This window comes from Megascapheus bottae, chromosome 16 (assembly GCF_031878675.1).
Source record: "Megascapheus bottae isolate mThoBot1 chromosome 16, mThoBot2.hap1, whole genome shotgun sequence".
Lineage (NCBI taxonomy): Eukaryota > Metazoa > Chordata > Mammalia > Rodentia > Geomyidae > Megascapheus > Megascapheus bottae.
Window position 1 is genome coordinate 16,400,129 of NC_143524.1, and position 22,720 is coordinate 16,422,848.

Here is a 22,720-nt window from a genome sequence, read left to right on the forward strand (position 1 = left end):
GGGGCAAATTTCTGTTTTCCTCAGAGGCTCTTTTTTTTTTTTTCTATTCTCACAGGACTGACAAAATTTTTATATATTTATTTATTCAAATATCCTCAGAGGCTCTTATGACATACTCATGATCTCCATTTGCAATTGTATCTAAATATCCCTGGCCCACCATAGACACTGTAGAATTTCTTTCTCCACTCTTTCAAAATTAGGAGTAGGAATATAATTTGTCTTATAAACAGAATATGAATAGGTACAATATGATGGAAACTATTAAAAGTATGTTATGAGCTATATTTTCATGGCCATATGCAGGTAGAGATGAAGGCATTTGTCCTAATGATATATTTGTAGGTCTGAATTCCTCAATGAGTACAATAAAGTGAATTTTTCTGACAACATTTAAGTATATATCATATAAACAATAAACTTTTTTTTATTTAATTTTTGTTGATCCTGAGTGATGATAACAGAGATTGATTTTAACTTTCCTTCAGTTACCTAGCATCATGTTTAATTTGGTAAAGCTATTGAGAATAATCTTCATCAGGCAGAGTGACAACAATAAATTGAATCAGTGACCTTTCTGATTTGTACCTTTCCTTCTCACATAACAGAGGCAGAGATGTAGCTCAGGCGTGTAGCTCAGGCGTGTAGAGCACTACCCTTGAGTGAAAGAGCTCAGGGAGAGCACCCAGGCCCAGAGTTCAAACCCCAGGACTGCAAAAACAGAAACAATAACAAATAACAAAAATCCCAGCCTCCTTACTAGGTTAATATGAAGTCCTTGTTGATGACAACAGCCCTGATTTCATTCCATTTGCAGCTCTCTCATGTAAAGCCCTAGTCCCAGCTCTTTTCCAGACTCATCCCTTGCCACAATCTCCAGAGTACAAAAGTCTGTGACTCTCATCTCCAGTTAATCACCAGAAGGCCAGAAGTAGAGTTATGACTCAAACTGATAAAGTGCTAGCCTGTAGCACAAAAGCAGAGGGACAGTGCCCAGGCCTTGAGTTCAAGTCCCAGAACAGGTGCGCGAGCACACACACACACACACACACACACACACACACACACACACACACACAGAACTAGGAATGATAAAGACTTCAAGCCCCAGGATGGATTAAAAAGGTCATTTCATAATGAAACAGGGTTAATGTATAAATGGGTAAATTATTTTTGCCATATATTTTTATTGTGATTAATAGAAGGGTTACATTATATTCACCAGATAGAAGGTACATAACTTCACAAACATTGACACCCTTTCTCATGTCTTGGTCCCCATTTCCCTCACCCCACCGCCGCCCCTCATCTTGTTTTCCCCCCTTCCCTATCCTATTTCAAATAACTTAAATTCCTAACAGTTATATACTTACTAATGAAGCTTTAACATCTGCAAAACAAGTAAAACTGATAAATTTGCATTTGTTTGTATAGAGTAGATAATCAAACAAGTCAACAGAAAACCTCTAATAGTATAGACAAATGAATCCATATTATTGATTGAGTTGTCCTAATTGACTTATATATACTTCACACAACAGCAGCAGAATACACATTAATTTATGGGCATACAGAAAGCATATTGAATTTGGTCAGACTTTAGGCCACAAAAACTGAATGAATCCAAGCTAAATCTTAAAATATTTTTATAAAGATGTATATTAAAATTTTTCAATAAGAAAGTTATTTGGAAAATGAAAAATATAAAAAAAAAGTTGTGTCTGAGGATGTGTATCAGTGGTTGAACCCTTATCTGTCAAGATTTGAATCCCAAGCCCTACAGAAACAAAACAAAAAGTACCAACAAAACAAAACAAAAACAACCCCCCCCCAAAAAAAATATGTCAGGAACTGGTGGGTCACACTTGTAACTCTAGTTACTCAGGAGCTTGATATCTAAGGATCACAGTTCAAAAGTAACCAGAGCAGACAAATCCAAATTTTACCTGTTTTTACCAGCAAAACCTGGAGCTAGAAATGCCATTCTCTGTTAGAATGTCAGTTTAGCAATAAGGCTAAGGAAGTCCAAGATACCAGTGAACATTATGGATTAAAGAAATTGAAGTGAAAAAATTAAAATTATTGTAAACTGAATGAAAGTAGAAATGTAATATGCTTAAATTTGTAAAATACAGACTGGGAAGTTTTTTTTTTTTTTTTCCATCCTGGGGCTTGAACTCAGGACATAGCACTGTCCTTGAACTTTCTCTAGGCTAGAGCTCTACCACTTGAACCATAACACCTTTTCCAGGTTTTTCTGTGTATGTGGTACCAAGGAATCAAACATGGGTCTTTATGCATGCTAGGTAAGCACTCTACTACTAGGTCAAACTCCAGGCCCAACTGGGCAGTTTTTATAGAGAAATTTAGTGCAGTTAGATCTTTCATTAGCAAGAGAGTTACTGAAGCTCATCTTAAGACAGTATAATTTGGGCCGGGAGTTTGGCCTAGTGGTTAAAGTGCTTGCCTAGCATGCATGAAGACCCGGGTTCGATTCCTTGGTACCACATATATAGAAAAAAGCCGGAAGTGGTGCTGAGGCTCAAGTGGTAGAGCTCTAGCCTTGAGAAAGTCCAAGGACAGTGCTCAGGCCCTGAGCTCAAGCCCAGGACTGGCAAAAAAAAAAAAAAAAAAAAAAAAAAAGACAGTATAATTTAAAGCAAGCAAAACAGGAGACAGCATTCAAAGCAAAACAGAAGAAAATTATGAAGGCAGATCAATTCCAGTATCATGGCCTATAGTTGTGATTCTCACATTCAAGAGGAGGGTCTTGAGTTCCAATCCAGCCTGAACTGCATGGCAAGTTCCAGGCCAGCCTAGTTACATAGTCAGACCCTTTCCAAATGAAACCAAACCAAAACTAAACAAAACAAAATATACAGAGAAGACCATCAGTTGACTAAAACCTGGTTCTTTGAGGCAGTCAATAAAATTGATGAATCTCTAACTAGGTAGACTGATTTAAAAAAAGCTAATGTGCACATCGTCATTAACCATAATACAGGGAGGACAACTAGAGATCCTACTGACTATTAAAGAATCATCAGGAGTTATTAAGAATTAGATAAAAACAAAACTAATGGTATACAGTTAGACATCAACATGAGGACATGAGGTGATAATCTACTTGGAGGCTGATGTGGAAAGGAGATAACATAATCTAAGACATACTATATATTAAGTCCTTAACTTAAGTTCTGTATTATACATTCCCATTGGGAGCTACTGAAACATTTTGCATTACCTGAATTTTGGAGAAACTGTGTTAGGTTCTCTCCAGGGAACCAAAAGACATAAGAGATTCTAGAAAGATCCATACTGTGCCTGAAATATGGACTACATGTTAAATAATGATGTATTCAATAATTATTCTTTGTGCTAATGAGAGAATTCACTACGAACATTCAAGTTGATTTCATAGAAACACTGATTCCACAGTTCAACTTTTAATGTTACAGTGACCGACACTGTAATCTTTCAGGTTAATATGCAAATAGAATACTTGAATTGCAGGCAAACTGATTTTACCATAAGGCAAGGAGGGAACAAAATGAAACCACATTCCTGTTCTTAAGCCTATTTCTCATGTTATCATTTGGGACAAATCAGAAGCACAATGATGTGCTACAAGTAAACTGTGCTTAAAAGACATTGCATTTTTAATGTAGAAATTCTAAGAACTCACTTCTGCTTATAGGGAGGTGATGCCCTCCTGCTCAGCATGGATTCTCTGAAATAAAACACATCATATTAATAATGTTACATATATATATCTACCACCCATATTAGTTGATAAACCATTTTTCTAGGGAAACCTGGAATTTTTTCAACAATGTGAATTTGGGTGCACAATTCAAACATACTGCTCAAAAGTCCAAGATCAACTACATACTTTTTGAAAGTTCAGTTGTTCTTATAGTATCAGTTGCAGGAAAAGAGTCCTTTGCTTGCACTTAGCAGAAAAAGAATGTTTTCTAGACATTTTCTTCTATAATTCTCTGGTTTGAGTTATAGTTCAGTTTACATGTATATATGCATATGAGTATATTTATATAAAATGAATAATATAAAAGAAAAGTTGTTCTCTAAATAATTTCAACACATTATATACGTATATACACATATACAAACAACATAAAAGGAAAGTTGTTCTCTAAACATTTTTTGCACATTTAAAAAGTATTAAATTTCAGTATTTTGGATTAATGTCATCCATTTTACTAAAATCTGTGTTTACTAATTAGGTTAAATGTTTGCAGTTTTTGATGTTTTTTTTTTTCCTTCCTGGATCTTCTTTTGAGACATCTACTGGCAATAACTAGTATTACAATGCTCTATAATTCTCCTTTATCTACCTTCTTCAGTCCTCTAATTCTTTTCCAGCCTTTGTCAATTTCATTCAACCTGAAATTGCAGCCAGTATCCTTGACTAAAGAAGAGCTATTGTAATGTAATACCCAAGCTTGGACGAGAAAACTGGCACTCCAGAATCTAAGGAATTATACAGTTAGAATTGTGTGCAGGGATTTTCTATCATGATTTTATATTAAGAGCTAAAATATTCTTCCCCGTCCCCCAAATGCTCTGAAATGTTGTGTATAATATTTACTATTAAAAACTATCTTCTGGTCTCCTAATGACAGCAGGATACTTCAACTTGAGACTGATATAATAAAAAATACATTAAAGAAAAGCAGCACAAGGGTAGAATCTGAGTCAACATTTAACACTGAATGAACTATACCTAGATCTCTGTACACATGATGTCATTGCTATGAGGTAGAATGCATGGTTAAACTTTATACATTACCAGGGATCCATTTATCCACTGTCCTATCAATTTCAGATACTTGTTGCCAGTTTAAAAATTTATAGGTTGAAGCTGGTTTTTATAATTGTTTTGTATTTCTATCTAACATCCAGAGAAGCAGCATGGTTTGTTGCTGTTGTTGTTGTTCTACTTTTGATTTCTCCTTGTAGACTATTTATAAACTTAATTTGTCTGCCAGGACATTTTTTTTTTCAATTTCTTTTTCAAATGCCAGCTCTAAGGCTTCTCAACCCTTTGAACCCCTGCATTGATCCCATAAAAAATACTGTCAGAAAAAAACAGCAATGCAGGATAGTGATGCTTCCTAGAATATAGTCCTTCCAGGGAGAATATAAGCCATCTCGCCTTCTGGCTGGAGATGAATGTCTTGTCCTCCCTGCAGACACACAGACACACACATACCCCCCCCCCCACCCCGACACACAGAGACACCGGGGAGTCCACATTGACTGTACTGCATGCTGACTGCCTTGAAGAAACTGTAGCTAACCACCTTATTAGTATTCTTGCCTCTGCCGTGTCTCATGGCATCAGAGGGCTGAACAAAATGCAGTAACACAGGGACAGACACGGCTTTGGCAATCCTCTCAATGCAGGCTGCCGAGTGATGGGGGAGGGGGTTGCAGCACCATCAAGATTAATAACCTTGCCATAATCCGGGGCACCCTGCAAGCAGATACCTCTGCTGATTGACCCACTCCGGGCTTGATGAATCTGACTGGAAGACAAGGAACCAGAATCGATTCAGTCCTGGGGTGGCGTGTGTGTGTGTGTGTGTGTGTGTGTGTGTGTGTGTGTGTGTGTGTGTGTGTGTGTGTGTGTGTGTGTGTGAGCCAGAGAGAAGTATTTCTGTTTTTTGGATGTTCTTTTGATCCTGCACAGACCTGGGAAGGTAACAGCAAGCCGTACCATCTGCAGCACACAGCAGCTCCTGGAGGCTACTACTGACAGTTTGCATTACACTGGCTCCTGTGAGTGGCTGTGCTTCTGCATGTGTTTGTGAGTGTGGGGGTGCCTGCGTTCCCGTGAATGTCCGTCCTGTGTGTATGTGTGTGTGGTGGATGTGGTGTGTGTGCGTGTGTGAGACAACCAACAACGCAGGTTTATCTTACAGTAGGAGATCTGAACAGAGTGAATATAATCTCCTGGCACTTAGGCTCACAATCAGTACTCCCCCACTCCTCAACCTTTCACTACCCTCTTTCTCCCCCACCCCACTCCCCCTTCCCCTTTGCCTTTGATGAGTTTTTGGCTTACTTTTTGGCAAAGTCACTTGGACACATTTTTTTTTTTTCTGGTGCTGGAAGATCAGATCAATGGAATCTTTTGAGAACTGATTATTTTTCTCCTATGTGACTTTTAAGAAGAAGGAGACGAAGAAAATTAAATAGATTGGTTCACAGAACCGCTGGAGGATTTTAAATTTCCCTTGGTGAACTTTGAGGAGTCATCAGAAAGGTAAGTCACGAGACTACTTAGCTCAGAGCCCTGCTTTCTTACAGTGTTTGTGCTCTCAGCTGTTTGTTTTCAGAAACCCATATGCAGTTAATAAGCGCAATTCCAGATATTGTCATGCTTAAAGGGACTCAGTGTGTGGCTTGTATGGCATGGTAGGGGGGTATTTTTATGGCAAGGATATTACTTCCATTTGTATAATCGCCTCTCCATACTCTCTCTAACCATTTTTTATACCTGTTTCATTTATCTGATATTTTGACAATGAATTCAGAATATTAAAAATATTGGAGAGAAAATAAATAGTCATACTCTTCTCCTTCCTCGCAATAAATTTGGGGAAAAAATCAGTCAGAAGACCTACTGGCAGATGCTCTGAGACAGAGGTAAAAGTGAATCGGCTCAGTGGGGGTGGGGATGAGGGTGACCGTGGGGGGTTAATCGGACTTTTATGATAACTTAATAGTAGATTCCCTGCCATCTATGGCTTTTTTTTTTTGATCGTTGTTCTTGAATAGTTACATCAGCTCTGGAGAGTAGTAATTGCATGGAATACAGAAAAGCTGCTTCAACAGCTCTTAATTAGAGCAAATGAGAACAAAGTGGAAATTGTTTAGTATTTTGAACCTCACTTGTTTGCGCAGATTTCCTTGCCATGGCATCTCATTAACCTTTCTGAATGCAGTGCCCTCTGATTAAGACCAGTGTCTGTCATTTTGGAACATCCTCTTACCCTGCGTGGTCCCTAGAGGAAGGAGGATGGTTGCAAATTGCTCTTAATTGTCTATTCTTTGCTGTAAATGCAAGTAGCATTCAGGTGACTTTAGTTAAACATCTTGGAGAATTCAGTTACTTCTGTGATTCTTAGTGTCTCATTCTCATTTTACCTTTATTTCTCATCTTCTTTCCCCCACTTTTATTCCAAAATGAAATGTGGACAGTATTTTGCCTGGTTTGAGCTCAAGGTTATTTAATTAAAGCAGAATACTGTTCCGCTGTGACAGTATCTGTGTGTGAGCATCTGTATTTTTATCTCTGCATTGGCATCACTTAGCTTCTCTCCAGAAATGAGAATAACTTGTAAATAGACGTCTAAAATGCCAAAAGCCCAAGTGAAAGCAATAGAACCTCTTCCCTCTCCCTAACTCAATGCATAGGAATGCTTTAGCCTAAAAAGAACGGTGGCATTTCATGGACCATTAGTGAAACTCAGACCTCCACTGAAAGCTTATACACTTTACAGATGACAGGTATGTTAACTATTTCGAAGAGAACATATTCAGGCAGTTCCCTGCCAGTATTGTGTTCTAAATTTAGATAGAGGAAAGGTACAAATTATAACCTGAGGTTTATTAGGAGGTGATTGATTGACTCAATGATTTATGAGAAAATTTCAGCTGAGAAATGGCATCTATCATCCTTAAAACAGAGGTATTTCCTTTTATTCATTCCCCCCTCCCTCTAAAATGGAATTACCAAAAGAAAGAAAAAATAAAGATCAGGTAATATTTTGATATTTCCTTGGGCTATCCTTTCTGCCTACCTAAAAATGATGGTTGCATAATGATCCTGTTAAAATGGAACATCAATTGTTAATAGATACCCTCCACCACCCACTGGGCCCTGTACCTGACACTCCATGCAGTGTCTTGGTGCACACATAGTATTATGAGAAAACTCTCCAAAGTACGATTTGGGATAGATACATCTTTCTTGTGAAATGTTCTGAACTGGATACTTTCATCTGTTTATGCATACTACTCTATCCCAGGAACTTGTTTTATTCTTTTTTTTTTTCTTTTCAGTTTTGAGAAAGTGGCTTAAACATAGGTGGGGGAAACTACAATTCAAATGTCATTTTCCCTGTGGAGAAAATAACTTGAATATCAAGAAACCAGAAAATGAGAATAACTATGTGAACAAGATAGGGAAAGTTTACAGCTCTGAGAGAGTGGTGCTGGCATGATAGATGTTGATTGAAGTTCTGATGAGGCTTGGTAGTCTCTTCCCCTCCAGTTTCTGCAGAGATACATCTCATTCTTTGGGACTGTTGTTTATTTACCTGAGCTGTGGATAACCAGTCCTAGGTACAGAAGACAGTCTTTTAGGTCATCTATTTTGTGTTAAACTTGTTTGGAGTCAAGACAAACGCTTTGAAAAAATGCGCTGGTAGAAGTTGGAAAATGAATAATCCTTTTCATTAAGGGTATCTAATTTTTACTGTTCCTTCCCCCATTCACATTCTTATCCACTGTGAATATAGTTAGACTGACTGTTGGTAAAAATTAATTGCATAGATTATACTCAGCACCATCATGCACACAAGAAAAGGGTAACATCTTGGCTTTTGTGTGTCTGAGATTTAATAATTGTAATGAGCGAACCTTCTACCAATAGCAACACGTTCATTATCACTTATTTTAGGCTAATAATAGATGTGGAGTGCAAGCCAAGTCTCAGAGTTTTCTAACTCCAGCTTATGCAACTCGCAAAGCATGTTTTTTGTATTTCAAAGGTTCCTGATCATGTTTGTGCAACTTAACTTTGCAGCTTTATTTTCAGTGCAGTTCAGGATAGAATAATGGTAAACAGCTTTTGATCACATCTGGCTCTAGATCTGTGTTTTGTTGTTGTTGTTTTGTTTTTGTTTGTCCTGGGGCTTTAATTTACTCAGGGCCTCAGCACTGATCCTGAGTCTCTTTGTGCAGAAGATTAGTGGTCTACCCCATGAGCCACAGCACAGCATCCAGGTTTTGAGTGGTTAATTGGAGATAAGAGTCTCACATGGACCTTTCTTGCTGGGATGGATTTGAACCATGATCTTCAGTTCTCAGCCTCCTGTTTAGCTAGGATTACAGGTGTAAGACACCATCATTTGGCCTCTAGATACTTTTTGAGCTTTCTTTTATGATACTGTTTTGAGGTTTAATGAGTTCCTTCTTACTTCAGGAATTCAGGAAAGAAAGGCAAAAGAGGAATGGGGATAGATAGGGAACTTCCATGTCAGTAGGCGTAACATGAAGAGACTGCTGAAGTTTTCCAGAGGAAATATATACGTGTGTGTGTGTGTGTGTGTGTGTGTGTAATTTTAAGGAAAGAATTGGAAATGGGTTACTTTGAATTTATTGAGAAGAAACAAAGAAGGAAATTCTAGTTCTTTCTCTATATAGTTCCAGTCAGTTGGCAGGCCTTTCTCCTGGTCTCTGTTCAAGTTAGCCAACCAGACCCAACATTCTCTCTTGTGTTTCTGGCTTTTAAGACCCAAGGCAGTTAACACATGAATAGCTTTTTCCCTCTGAATCAAACAAGACTGAAAGCTGAAAATGCTGCTTCTAAAAACCTTCCATGGACACTAGGCAGTAAGTCTAATATAGTCAACATAGGAAGAGTCTTGGCACTTTGACTCTATAGGCATGTGAGGATGAAGTGGCTGATCTGGAGTTTTGATTGTGGAGTCACTATAAAAATGTAGACCCTTGTGGACAGAGATGAATTAGGCTGAGGTGTGACTGGACTAAGATGAATAGATGGAGAACATTGCCCTTCAGCAGAACATACAGGGTCTTGGGATGAAGGAGTTGTATCCTCTGATTACAGATGCTTTACGTGGCCTTGGTACTCCTTCCTAGTAAAAACACAAACTAAAACACCTTCTGGCTTCACCCAAAAGATTACAAAAGAAAAGATAACTTAATGGTATGTGAGTAGGACAGAGATGTAGTAATTACCTAAACCAACTCACACACTTATGGCATTGTGTTTAGAACCAGTGGATTATAACAGCTAGATAGGGAACTGGTGGCATCTGAGATTGAATCAGAAAAGACAAACTGTGAATGTGTATGATAAGATGTCTGTCCAGCATCCACTGTCATGTTGAACGGGTAGAAGTTCCCCCAAAGTCTCAGAACCATCACTTCCTCCAATGTAATTTTGTAATTAACATTCTCCAAGTGTTGGTCCTTATGAAATAAGATGTCATTCAGGTTGATACGGCTTGTGGGAATGTAAGATACTACAGGGGTTATGACTTCATATGTGGTTAAATATTCTATAAGAATTTTTCTAATGTAATTTCATGTTAAATTAAACAGTTCTCTCTTTTTCATGATGCATGGTTACTGTATATGCATGATAGTAATTGGGTTGTTTTGCAAGGTATGTTAAATTACACAACTTCCTGGTAATTTCTTAGTCACCTCTATATGTGTAAGTATAAATGTGCACATGTGGTTGTAAACATGTGTATGCATATGCTTATATATAAATGTAAGCAATGAACAATAGAAAGTATGACTGGTACTGGGTGTGGTGGCTCACATCTGTAATCCTAGCTACTCAGAAGGCTGAGATCTGAGGATCAAAGTTCAAATCCAGCCCAGGTACAACTAACCTCTAGAAAATAGGAAGTGGGGCTTGGCCCAGGGGTAGGGTGGTAGCCTTGAGCTGAAAAGCTCAGGGACAGCGCCCCCATGACCCACCCAAAAAAATAATAAGTATGATGTATCCATTGGTATTGTGTGGAAAATAGCAGACAGAGCAAAAGAGGAAGGAAGGAAGAAAGGAAGGGAAGGAAGGAAAAGGAAGGAGGAAAGAAGGAATCTAGGCATGATGATTCATGTTCATAATTCCAGCTTGGGAGGAAGAAGCAGGAGGCAAGCCACAGTGGGAGACAAGCCTAGGAAAATAGATTGTACCTTACAAAGTAAACAAGCCTGGCAATGGAGATTACTGAGGAGGCTGAGATCTGAAGCTCATGATTCAAACACAGCCAGTACAGAAAAGTCTGAAATATAATCAAGTAAGCACCAAATAAAGAGCTGGAAGTGAAATGTGGCTTAAGTAATATAATGCTAGCCCTTGAGCAAAAAAATAGCACAGGGACAGTGCCCAGGTGGTAGGTTTGAGCCCCAGGACAAGTAGCCAGGCTCCTCTCCGCCCCCCAACAAACAAACAAACTAATGTGGCCTGGAGTCATATCTCATGAGGTAGAGTACTTGTAGGGTATTGGAAAAATTGTGCATTCTGTCTCTAATACTGCAAATGAAAGGAGGAAGAATTAAAGGAGGAAGGAAAGGGAAGGAAGGAGAAAAGGAAAAAGAAATAAAGAAAAATGAAGGAAGAGCAAAGGAAGTAAGTGAAGAAAAAGAGTGATTAAAAAAAAGCAAGCAAGAATCATTTCTCTGTAGAAATACACAGACTTTTATAAAGTTTAAAGAGTCTACAAACTCTCACCTGTATGATTTACTGAATTTGTTTTACTTGGAAATAATATAAATAGGATATTTAATTTAAATGATAGGAATGATTATTACACTGACTTGTATTTAGGAGACAGACTATCATTGGAAAGCTCAGAATGACAGGCATGGCGGCTGCTAGCAAGTATTGACTTTGGAGTTAGAGAGACTTGGGGTCCAATACCTCTTAGAGTTTCTATAAGCTGTAAAATGAGTATGATCAGTCATAAAAGCTTCTATGATAGAGAGTAAAGATTGTATATAACATTCTTCATTAAATAATAATCCTTGCTCCAAAATTTGGCTCACATATATTCTTTCACCCCTCCTAACCCAGTATACAAATTGGAAACATTGACTTAAATTTAGTGTATTTATATCCTTCTGCATAATCTTAGAGCTAAGTAAAACCAGAGAGATACAGATGGGCCAAAGCTATATTTCTATAAGTTAACTCATTTTGTGTACCATGATTTTATTTCGGAGCAGCCTCTGCACCCTCCCCAGATGTCTCTGCACATGCTCACAGCTTTCAAAATGATACTGCCTATAAGTAAGGAGAATCATGCGCAAGCATCCATATGTGGCTTCTGAAACAATTCAGATGTCAGCAAGTGAGGTTAACATTGCTCTTTACCTAGCATCACATTTTGTTCACAGACAATGAAGAGATGCCTATTTATCAAACAACTACTAGATATGGATACTATGATAAGTGCCCGAGGATGTATTGAAAAGTCTCCCTTCTCAGGTCACTTTGTTATAACTCTTCATTGGACTGGACACCCTGCAGTCTTCAGAGATGACTTTTGCCCTCACTCTCCACACCTAGAATTTTGACTTGATAGTCCAATGGAATTAAAATTTCTCAGCCAGTATCTGACCCATATGGGGCTCATGTCATCATGTGTAGCCTTTATTTAGTTGAATAATATGTTGCAAAGGATGTAAAGGGTCTTGTTTCTATGAAGCTAGGCTGAGCTGTCTGCCAGTGATGAAGCCAATTCTGCTTTGCTAACTCTGCATAGTGGGCACCACTTGACCCAGGTACTTGGGTTCTGCAAAGTCAGCTTTTCCCTGTGCATGAAGGAAGCAGGATTTTGTCTTTCAGATCATGGTCTCTTCCCAACACTATAATGAATTGGTGAAGTGGACTCCATTGCTTCCTGGGAAGTAAGACCAACTCCATATTCCCTGCATTTCAAATCCCATTCTATATATTTTAATTCTAGGCCAGCAGCACAGGGGACACATCTTAAAAAAAGAAAACAAACAAAAAACCCCCAACCCCACCCCCTCAGTTAAGTGTCACAATTTGTGGTTGGAGCCCTGCACTGATTTACATTCTTTCTGTAATGCAAAGCAGGGTATATTAAACACACATCCAGGTAATAGAATAAGTTATAACTAATGCTAAGGATCAGGAAATATATTCTGTATTCCAGGCACTGTGCTAATCTATCTCTGTCTCCCTCATATATATTTCTCACTCCATCTCTATCCCTATCTAAAGAACCTCAGAAGAAAAAAAAATACTACCCATTATTTTTTGAATTTTTATTATTAAAGAATTTATTAACATCAATTTTTATATCATAGCCCTACCCCTTAAGCCACAGCACTACTTCTCCATTATTTTTTTAAGGAACCATGTTTATATTTGACTTCTGGTATGACTATTTCAACATTTAATTTACTATTTTTTTGTTGGTTGTAGAGCTTGAACTGTGGGCCTGGGCACTGTCCCTGAGCTCTTCAGTTCAAGGCTAGTGCTACCACTTTTCAGTTTTCAGGTGGTTAATTGTAGATAAGAGTCCCATGGACATTTTATGCCCAGGCTAGGTTTGAACCATGATCTTCAGATTTTAGCCTTCTGACCAGCTACAATTACAGGTGTGAGCAAATGACATTGACATTCTTTTATACTCCAAATAATTTTCTGGGACCCTCATGTCTTAATTATTGTTAAAAAAAAGAGCATGGAAACAAATATACAAAGACTCAGATTTCTTGTGAACTCCGTAACTCTTTCTTTATGATCTAAGCATGTCACTTTCTTGTCTTTCTTGTCCTTGGGAGGGCTACTAGTGTCTTAAACTCAGGTTTGGTTGAACAGATAGGATGGATTTGCATGTCTATGTTCTAGATGGAACCAGCAGCTTAGTATGAAATGCTATAGTAATCTCGAAGAGTTGAGAGAAAGCTATTATTTGGCCTTTGGAACTTCAAACTGAAGAGCCTTTGAACTATTAACTATTGAGCTATATTGAGCCATTAGACGGAAGAGACACATTTTTCTACATCAAGTAGATGCAAATTTCTCCTCTGGAGTTGGAGAGAGGACAGTTACACACACACACACACACACACACACACACACACACACACATAAATTTGGTATGGAATTCTATGGAGTGGTATTATTTTTCTGGTTTGGATCTAAGATAAGAATCCAGGAAAGGGAGAGGAAACACTCTTGATAGATTGTCAACTCTGTGTCTACTTGAAGAAATATCAATATCTTTTATCTCAGAGGGGAAACCCTCACTAACATGCAGTTACTGGTCACTGCTATTCCTCTATGTGGGTCAGTAAACAGTCACTGGACAGACTTCTCCTTGTATTACACCTGACCCCTCTTCCTTGCTGAGAGCTGGCATATGGATTCAGAATTGTATGAAAAAAACCAGGGCAGTAGGACTAATTTATTTTGCTATATGAACCTGGCAATGGTTTCAGAAGAACCATGTCTCTGACCCATTTCTTTCACCTCCTTTATTGATTATTGATTTGGGCAGCTAGAATCTGAGAAAATCTTTGTCCTTTCTGTCATCTTCTCTGTAGTGCTTCTCCCTGCCCACCTCCACCACACATAAAATGGAGGCCAAAGGATGTACAGAATTTTCAAATAAGGCAGTGCATTCCATCTGTATGACACATAGGAAGGGATTCTCTTATATGCTGGCTGCTAAGAATTCTGATATTTTCAACCTTTGTATTACTCCAGGTCAATTTGTCAATATCTGCTTCAACCCCTCATCTTAACTTGGTTCTGTTTTAACTCTCTCAAATTTGTATCATTAGCTCTGTTCACTTGGTTTCAAGAAGACTAGAACTCCCAGATTAGAGCTATGGATTCTGCTATCCCCTACCTGCCCCTATAAATGTCAACTACTCAACTTTTCCGAAGATGTGAGGATCAGACACATCTTCCTTTTGTTTTGTTTTGGTTTTTTTTGCATAATGAACTCCAAGACAGTCTGAAAATATTATTTCTACACTTTACAACTCTCCTAGTTCTTTGTCATTTGATAGAAGCTGCTTTTTAAAAAGATACCAAATAAAATTTGCTTTTTCTGTATGTTTAGAATAATAATGAAAATTTCATATGTTTTCCTGCAATTTTTTTGAAGCAGATATTACTAAAACATTAAAGGTGGAAACCGGTTGCTGGTGGCTGACTCCTGTAATTCTAGCTAGTCGGGAGACTGAGATATGAGGATCTTGGTTCAAAGTCAGACTAGGCTGCAAAGTCCCTGTACGCACTAGCCTTGAACACAGAGAAGCTCAGGGAGATAGTGTCTAGGCCCTGGGTTCAAGCCCTACAACTAACAAAACAATTAAAGGTAGAAAACTTCAAGCTCATAGATGGGTAACCAAATGGCTGGCATCTTATAGCATATTTCTGGACCAATCAGGCACCTGTATTTGGAAATACCCTAGGATGTTCTCCTCTACATCATTTCAAAATATTTAGTACCTTCTTTCCCAAGGGAAAGAGTTCTATATTTGGATATTGTAAGAAATAAAACTGTGTAAACTTTACATCTCTATGCAAATGATATTTTTGTTATGTTCTACCCTGAAATTATTTATGGGTGACACCTCATATATCTGTGGAGCCAAGTATTACAAATAACTGATTAAGGAGCAATCATTTCTCCATTTTAAAGCAGAAATATTGTGGATGCTTATGAAATAGAGTTTTAGAAACAGATGTGTGCAGAAGCTTGATGTGTATGTCTGGTGAAATACAGGAGACTCTGACTAAATTACAATAATGAGCTGGAGACCCATTACGAATGATCACACTTACCCAATTAGCGAAGGGGCAATATACAGAAAAGACCAGGAGGCAGTTCAACTAATATAAAAGAGAAACAAAGACAGCTGCAGGTGTGTCATGCCTGTATTCCTAGCTACTTAGTAGGGTGAGATCCTGAAGGTCACAGTTGAAAGTAAGCCAGGGTAGAAAAGTCCAGCGACTCATTATCTCCAATTAACTACCAAAAGGTGAAAATGGAGCTGTGGTGCTAGTACTAGCCTTGAGCACAAAACCTCAGGAAAAGTGCCCAGGAATCATACACCACACACACACACACACACACACACACACACACACACACACACACACACAGACACACACGGGAAAACAAACTTCAAGTAAACCCAGAAGATGATAATGAGTTTAACATATCACATACAGACACAAACATGTGTGTATACACATATACTTGTGCACATAACACTCTGTGATAAGTAGATTAAATTCATTGACACAAGAACACTAATATTTGCATGATATGTATGTATGTATGTATTTATGTATGTATGTATATATACAGAATATACACACATTCAGATATAAAAGGCTTATATAATGTCTTTCTCCTTCAAGAAAGAGTTGGAAGTTTTTATTTTAAGTGAATTATGTTATAGCTGATCCAGAATTTTATGTGAATGTGGCTGTATACTAGATTGTGTTGCTACATTTTGTTAAATTCTATTATATGCTTTTTTGTTGTACCACTATCATGGAAAAATCAATTATTATTGTCACCTTGAGGTTTTGTCAGCAACAGTCCTTTAACTATTGATTAACTTTTAGAAATTATTATTTAGATATGTTCTGGAAACCATATCCTGGCTTTGCAGGTTTTCTGAATGAAATTGATTAGTGACAAAAATAAAGGTCATCAAACACTTTCCATGAGATTCTAAGATCTCATGCCAGGCACGGTGACTCACACTTGTAACCCTAGCTACTCAAGAGACTGATATCTGAGGACTCTGTTCAAAGCCAGCCCAGGCACTAAAGTCTGTGAGAGTCTTATCTCTAATTAACCCCTAGAAAACTGAAAGTGGAGCTGTGGCTCAAGGGGTAGGGTCATAGCCTTGAACTGAAAGCTCAACGACAGCCCAGAGTTCAAGCCCAACCAAAGAAAGACAGAAAGGGAAAAGAAGAGAAAGAGAGAGATAGAGAGAGAGAGAGAAAGAGATGCATTTCAAATAATTAAATATTGATTTATTTAACTTTTAAAATATTATATTTTACTGATTTTAGAAAGTAAGATCTGTTTATGCAGTAAGGTCAGATTCACTCTGACCTATTATGGATAGGTTTTTTAAAATTTAATTTTATTGTCAGATTGATGTACAGATGGGTGATAGTTACATAGGTAAGGTAGTAAGAACCTTCAAAACAGTAGAGTGGAGTTTGTAATTGGAAACCAAGCAGTTATTCTGTTACACATTTCATTAATCTCTATGATTTTTAAAAATTTATTATCTGCCAATGACAAGGATGTACATAACTCTTATGAATTATTTATGTAACCGTATGCTGGAAATACTGCCCTTGTATCTTACTTACAGGTGAGGAGACTGAGATTTAGAAAGGTTATGTTATTTGTCCCTCTCCATTTATATACAGCTAATAACTGAGAGAGCTAGAATTTGAGATCTTTTTGCAAGGTTCATGCAGTTTAGCAGACATATGGTCACATACATAGCATATTTCAGTGTCTGAAATAGAACAGATTTACTAGACATATCTGATGAAATGAGGAAGAAAATAAATTCATATAAAAATTAGAAAATTAATTAAAACAGTAAGTGCTGTGCTATCTGAATGAAATTTTGCCAAATATTAGGATGAACTATTGCTTCCCCTGTCTCACAAAGCTCCACTTCCCTTTTTTTAAAAAAGTGCCATATGCCAATGCTATTCCAATCTTACAGCTCCAGGTCCAATATAATCTCTAGCACAAAAGAAAAAACTTGGGATTTTTTGCTAGTAAAAAGTAGAATGAATGAATGAAGAGGACCTTAACAAATAGACATGAAGACTAAATTCTTCTAGAGTGTGAGAGTTCGAATAGTTAACAAAGTCCCTTAGACATGGCAACCACAAAGCCTGAAATTTCAGAGACATGAATTCTGCCTATTTACGTTTGCTTCTGAAACCTTATTGAATTCCTACTACCGAGGACAATTCCTGGACTGCCTGTGCACATGAGTGTTAATAAGAAGGAAGATGGTAAATGTTGGGAGATAATACTTCACAAAGTAAATGACAGTAAGATTTCACAGGGCCTGTGCTGTACACCTAATTAATTCAAGCCTTATCTTGCTAGCAAAGATCGGCCTATGAATGCCCTTAGTGCATTTTCAGAGTTGAGTTGAGTCAGGATGCAGTACTAAGTTAAGGGAGTAAGAGTTTGTTGTCAGATTCTTTTAAAAATCCTATCCGTAATCTCATTCTTTTCTACATGCCCTGGTTAGAGTTTGTAGTTTCTATTACTTTGCATTTAGTATCAGGAAAGGATTGGATATTTTAGGTCAAAATGGGCGATTAACTGAAAATATTTGCAGATGACCTAGTTCTTTTCATTTGCCCACAGATCAAATTTGGGGATTTATTAGATTATCAAATTGAAACCCATTATGTTTTTTTTTAAAGGGAATAGTGAATTTTTTTGGTTTGTTTTTGTTTTTTTTAATGCTGGATGCTGAAACTTCAACTCAAATGCCTGAAGCTACTAGGTTGATGAAATCTTCCATTCAGCTTGAGGGAAAACATCGGAATACTGTATATAACTTGAAGCTATGCTGTAATTTACAAAATAAGATGATTTGGAGAATTCAAGGAGCTCAGCTGCAAAAGCAGAAGTTGGTATTGTAAAGTAGGCTAGTATGATTTTAGTCACCTCTATGATTTCAGCAAAAATCATCCAGCCAGCAAGGCTGGTGACTCACCTTTGTAAAGGATTCTCTGCTTCTGACTTTTTTTTAAACCAAATGCATAGAGGTTGTCCCCATGATGGGATTTGACAAGCTAAGAATTTCCTTTTTGCAGTTTTCCGCATGAGTAGAGTTACCTCTCCATAAAGAAGATCTGACTGTATGATCTTCAAATTATTTGCATATGAGTCAAAAAATGAATGTAGATAATCTAGTTGCATGAGGACTGCTTAAGTAGCAGATAGGGCTAATAAAAATCATTCTGAGTCCTGTAGGTCTCCTTCAGGGCAGATCCAGAGTCCAACCTGGGCTATGAAGAGCTCAAAATAAACAGTGGGCTTCTCACTTTTCAAACAATTATCTTCCTTATTGCTCTTTAGTTTTCAAAAAAATCCACTTTTGTTCTGAATTGTATCAAAATAATAGGAAATCTCAAGAAGCTGAATAAATTAGAATAATGTAGGTATGAACTTTGCAATATTTGGCCTAGCATCTTATGTTTTAGAGTTTCCACTGTAAAACATCTGATATGGTTTTAAAAGCAAAGAGTTACAATTTATTTAGGGACAAAATCATCCTTAGGTCTTATGTATCTTTGCAAATGTATAATTTTATTTTTCTTTACAGATATAAGTAAAAATAATATTCAGAAAACTCATAGTCTTGTGTTAGACAATCATATTAAATTTGTTTTGATTCAGTGTTTTCCAAATTTATTCAACAATAGACCATTATTTTTTATGGAACATCTGTTAACCTTTGGCAAATTAATAGTGCCCTATGAAGCACATTTGGGAAACAATGACCTAGATAAAAATTGCACTAAGAATGGAAATATACTTATTGACAAAAAGCACATGATGCCAGCAGGATATTATTTAGTGACATAAATTCCCCAGAAATATGAGAGTTAGGTTTTATTTATTTCAAAGCAATGTATATGAAGTACAAAGCTGAAACAATCAGCTCTTAGAAGATAGTTAAAGGCTAACCACTATTATAAAATAAATTTACATTGAGAAACCATTGTCTTGTGATGCTGGAATAGAACAGCTAGTTCTAATTAGTGACAGAATACAAGACTTTATGGGATCTCATCAGTTTTGTCCAATATAAGAAGTTTGCACTCCTTGATATTTATCTGTCAGTTATGTTGTCTGTGTGCTGCTTTCCATAGTAACAGCAGTCATATCTTTAAAAAACATAATTGTAATGATGTAATCATGAATTTAATGTTGTTTTGCATGTAGAAAAATAAAGTATGCAGTGATACCTTCTTAGAATTACAACGTTCTCTGTAGCCCAGTAACCTTTCCATTTCATCTGTTTCAGTGATTGTAAATTGCAGAAAAGGGCAACTTCAATGCAAAGGTCTAAGTAAAACTTCATGCACACGCATCTGGTGGGCTTTCATTTTCCATCCAGTCTCTTAGATGCTGGTTGCTCCCCTGACAAACCCAGGCCAGAAGGGCAGGGAGGATCCACCGCCATAAAGTACAGGCTAACCGTGAAATGCATTCAGATATTTGCTTCTCTCCCTAACACCTCAGCCTGCAAACAAAACAAAACAAAACAAAAAGAGCAGGCAAGAATAGAAAGAGTATTCTTAGCTGAGCCAGCATGATATGAATGCAGCATTACCAGCTGCTCGCTGAGCCACAGCTGAGCAGATCTGCAGGCTTCAAGCTACCCTTCCTCCCTCTCTTGAAATTGAAGGAAGAGGAGTCCCCCCCCCCCTCAACACACACACCCCTGGACTTCCAAAGCAGAAAGTGTCCCAGAGTTACACTATAGACCATAGCCAGGACATTCCCTAAATTTCTCTTAGGGTACTCTTCTTTCTATAGATTGGTTTCTTCTAGTCCACAGATGGTAGGAATATCCTATGGCACATGAGAATAGTAATGGATTCTTCTATTTGTAGGATCCAATGTGTATGGAGATCTTCTCTGTGTCTCTGATTCTCTAGAGCTTAGGAGGAAAAAAATATAACTCTACAAATATGGTTTTGCAGACACAAAACAAAGTTTACTTGACCCAAAGCTCTGACCACTGTAGGATCATACTCAAAGTCAGAGGCTTCCTCACAGAAGCAAATTGGAAGTACTGAAGGCTTTCAAATCTTACAGCTTATTTTGAGGAAGAGGAATCATTTCAGAAAGCTACTCAATAGATATCCCAACTTCTTATCTTACCTTTACTAGGGATGGGAGGAGATTCTGCTGGTTTTTGGTGAAACCGGATGGTATAGATGATATTTAATATATATATGTGTGTGTATACATTTTTTCACCTCAATGATGCATTTTGAAATTTAAAGTACTTGCACAGAAGTCTGGTGAATGGTGAGAGACCTGTGGATATAGCATTGAATACAAAGCTCAGGTGATACCGGTCACAGCTACAGGTGATAATGGGTCAGTAACTTGTGCATCAGGTTCTAAGTATTTCTGCTAGAACTACACATGTAAAAACAGGAGTATTAAAAACATCCCATCTCTCAGTTATTTAGTAAGTTCAGTTGCTGGGATAACACTTGTATCTGATAAGTCTTTCTAGCTGAAGATATTAGAAATGTAGATTTATGGATTAGTAGGTGCTACTTTCAGAACAGAAAATAACAACTATGAGAGCCCGATTTAAAATTCGTGTTATTTTCTTTTTTTTTGGAATCACTCGTTTTAATTTAAACATCATGAAAATTGCAGAGTTTGACTAACATTCTTGAAGGAAAGATGTTCAGTACTGGTAATATTTTTCCCTAATAAAATCAAAAGATAAAACTTCTGTTGATGATCCAATAACACCCAAAACAGATTCAGTGCTGAATAATTTCAGAAGCTCTTGTTTTTGTTGTAGTATTCTTTGAAACCTTTTAACTTTCCTGCATCAAGAGATGCTGAACTATGTAGGATTTGAAGACTCAGTGTCACATTCTATGAAATTCCTTTTTCTCTGCCATGAACAAAAAAAGATGACATCAATACTGACTTTGATCTCATGACTTTGGATTTAGGCATTAATAAAACCCAGAGATTTAATTTTAAAATTCCTATAGACGATAGAATGAGAAAAGTTCTGCATTTATATTCCTGTGGCTGGGCTTCCATTGTTGTGTATACATACATATTATTGTACGTTTCCCTGTATTTGTTTGTTTACTTGGTGTTTCTCTTTTTAACACTTCCTCCTCTTTTACAACTGTAGAATCTTTAAGACAGCTCAGGTCTTGGATACCTGCAATATTGTTTTATGAATGAATACCAGTTGGTTTCTGATGTTATTGGAGCTTAATGACAATGGCATTCTTTCTATCAAGAAAGGTTTTTTTCTACTTTTATTATTGACAGGGGCTTTTGCTATGTTTCGTGGGCTGGCCTAAGATTTGTGAGGTTGATTAGTCTTGTTTTACCTGAGCCTCCTGAGTACCTAGGACTGCGGTCATAGGCTACTATGCCTGGGCTGGGAAAATATTGAGGTGACTCTCTTCTAGATTTGTCAGTTCTCCTTTCATCCAGTTCTAGACTTTCATCATCTGGTTCACACTAATGGGGTAATGATAAACACAGACATAGGATTATTTTTTCCCAGTGAAAGTATTTTTTTCTTTTGTGGATTGTGGGGCTTGAATTCTGGGCCTGAGCACTGTCCCTGAGTTCGTCAACTCCAGGCTACCACTCTACTCCTGGAGCCACAATACCACTTCCTGTTTTCCAGTGGTTAATTAGAGATAAAAGTCTCTAGTTCTTTAGTGCCCAGGCTAGTCATGAACCTTGATCCTTAGATCTCAGCCTCCTGAGTAGCTAGATTACAGGCGTGAGCCCCGTGCTCAGCTTGAAAGTCATTATTTTGATGCAAAAATTAAGCTTTGTACCAAATTTTTTACTGGTTGGTAGCCCCAAAATGTATTTTGGACATGATAATTTTTGCCAGTCCTGGGCTTGAGCTCAGGGCCTAAGCACTGTGCTTTGACTTTCTCAAGGCTAGAGCTCTACCACTTGAGCCTTAGCACCACTTCCCGCTTTTTTGTATGTATGTGGTACCAAGGAATTGAACCCAGGTCTTTGTGCATGCTAGGCAAACACTCTACCGCTATGCCAAACTTCCAGCCCCATGATAAATTTTTTAGGAACTTCTCAGGTTATAGAAGTCATTGATTCAATTTGCCCCC

The 22,720-nt window shown here is 37.5% G+C and overlaps 1 long non-coding RNA gene across 3 annotated transcripts in view; it reads left to right on the forward strand.

Moving 5' to 3' along the window:
* The first annotated feature begins 5,515 nt into the window (after positions 1-5,515).
* LOC150052947 (uncharacterized) overlaps positions 5,516-22,720 on the forward strand; it is a 530,194-nt gene continuing 512,989 nt past the window's right edge. For all 3 annotated transcript variants that reach the window (XR_016538140.1, XR_016538138.1, XR_016538139.1), the window contains exon 1: positions 5,516-6,289. This is a non-coding gene — a long non-coding RNA (uncharacterized LOC150052947). The remainder of the gene's footprint in view (positions 6,290-22,720) is intronic.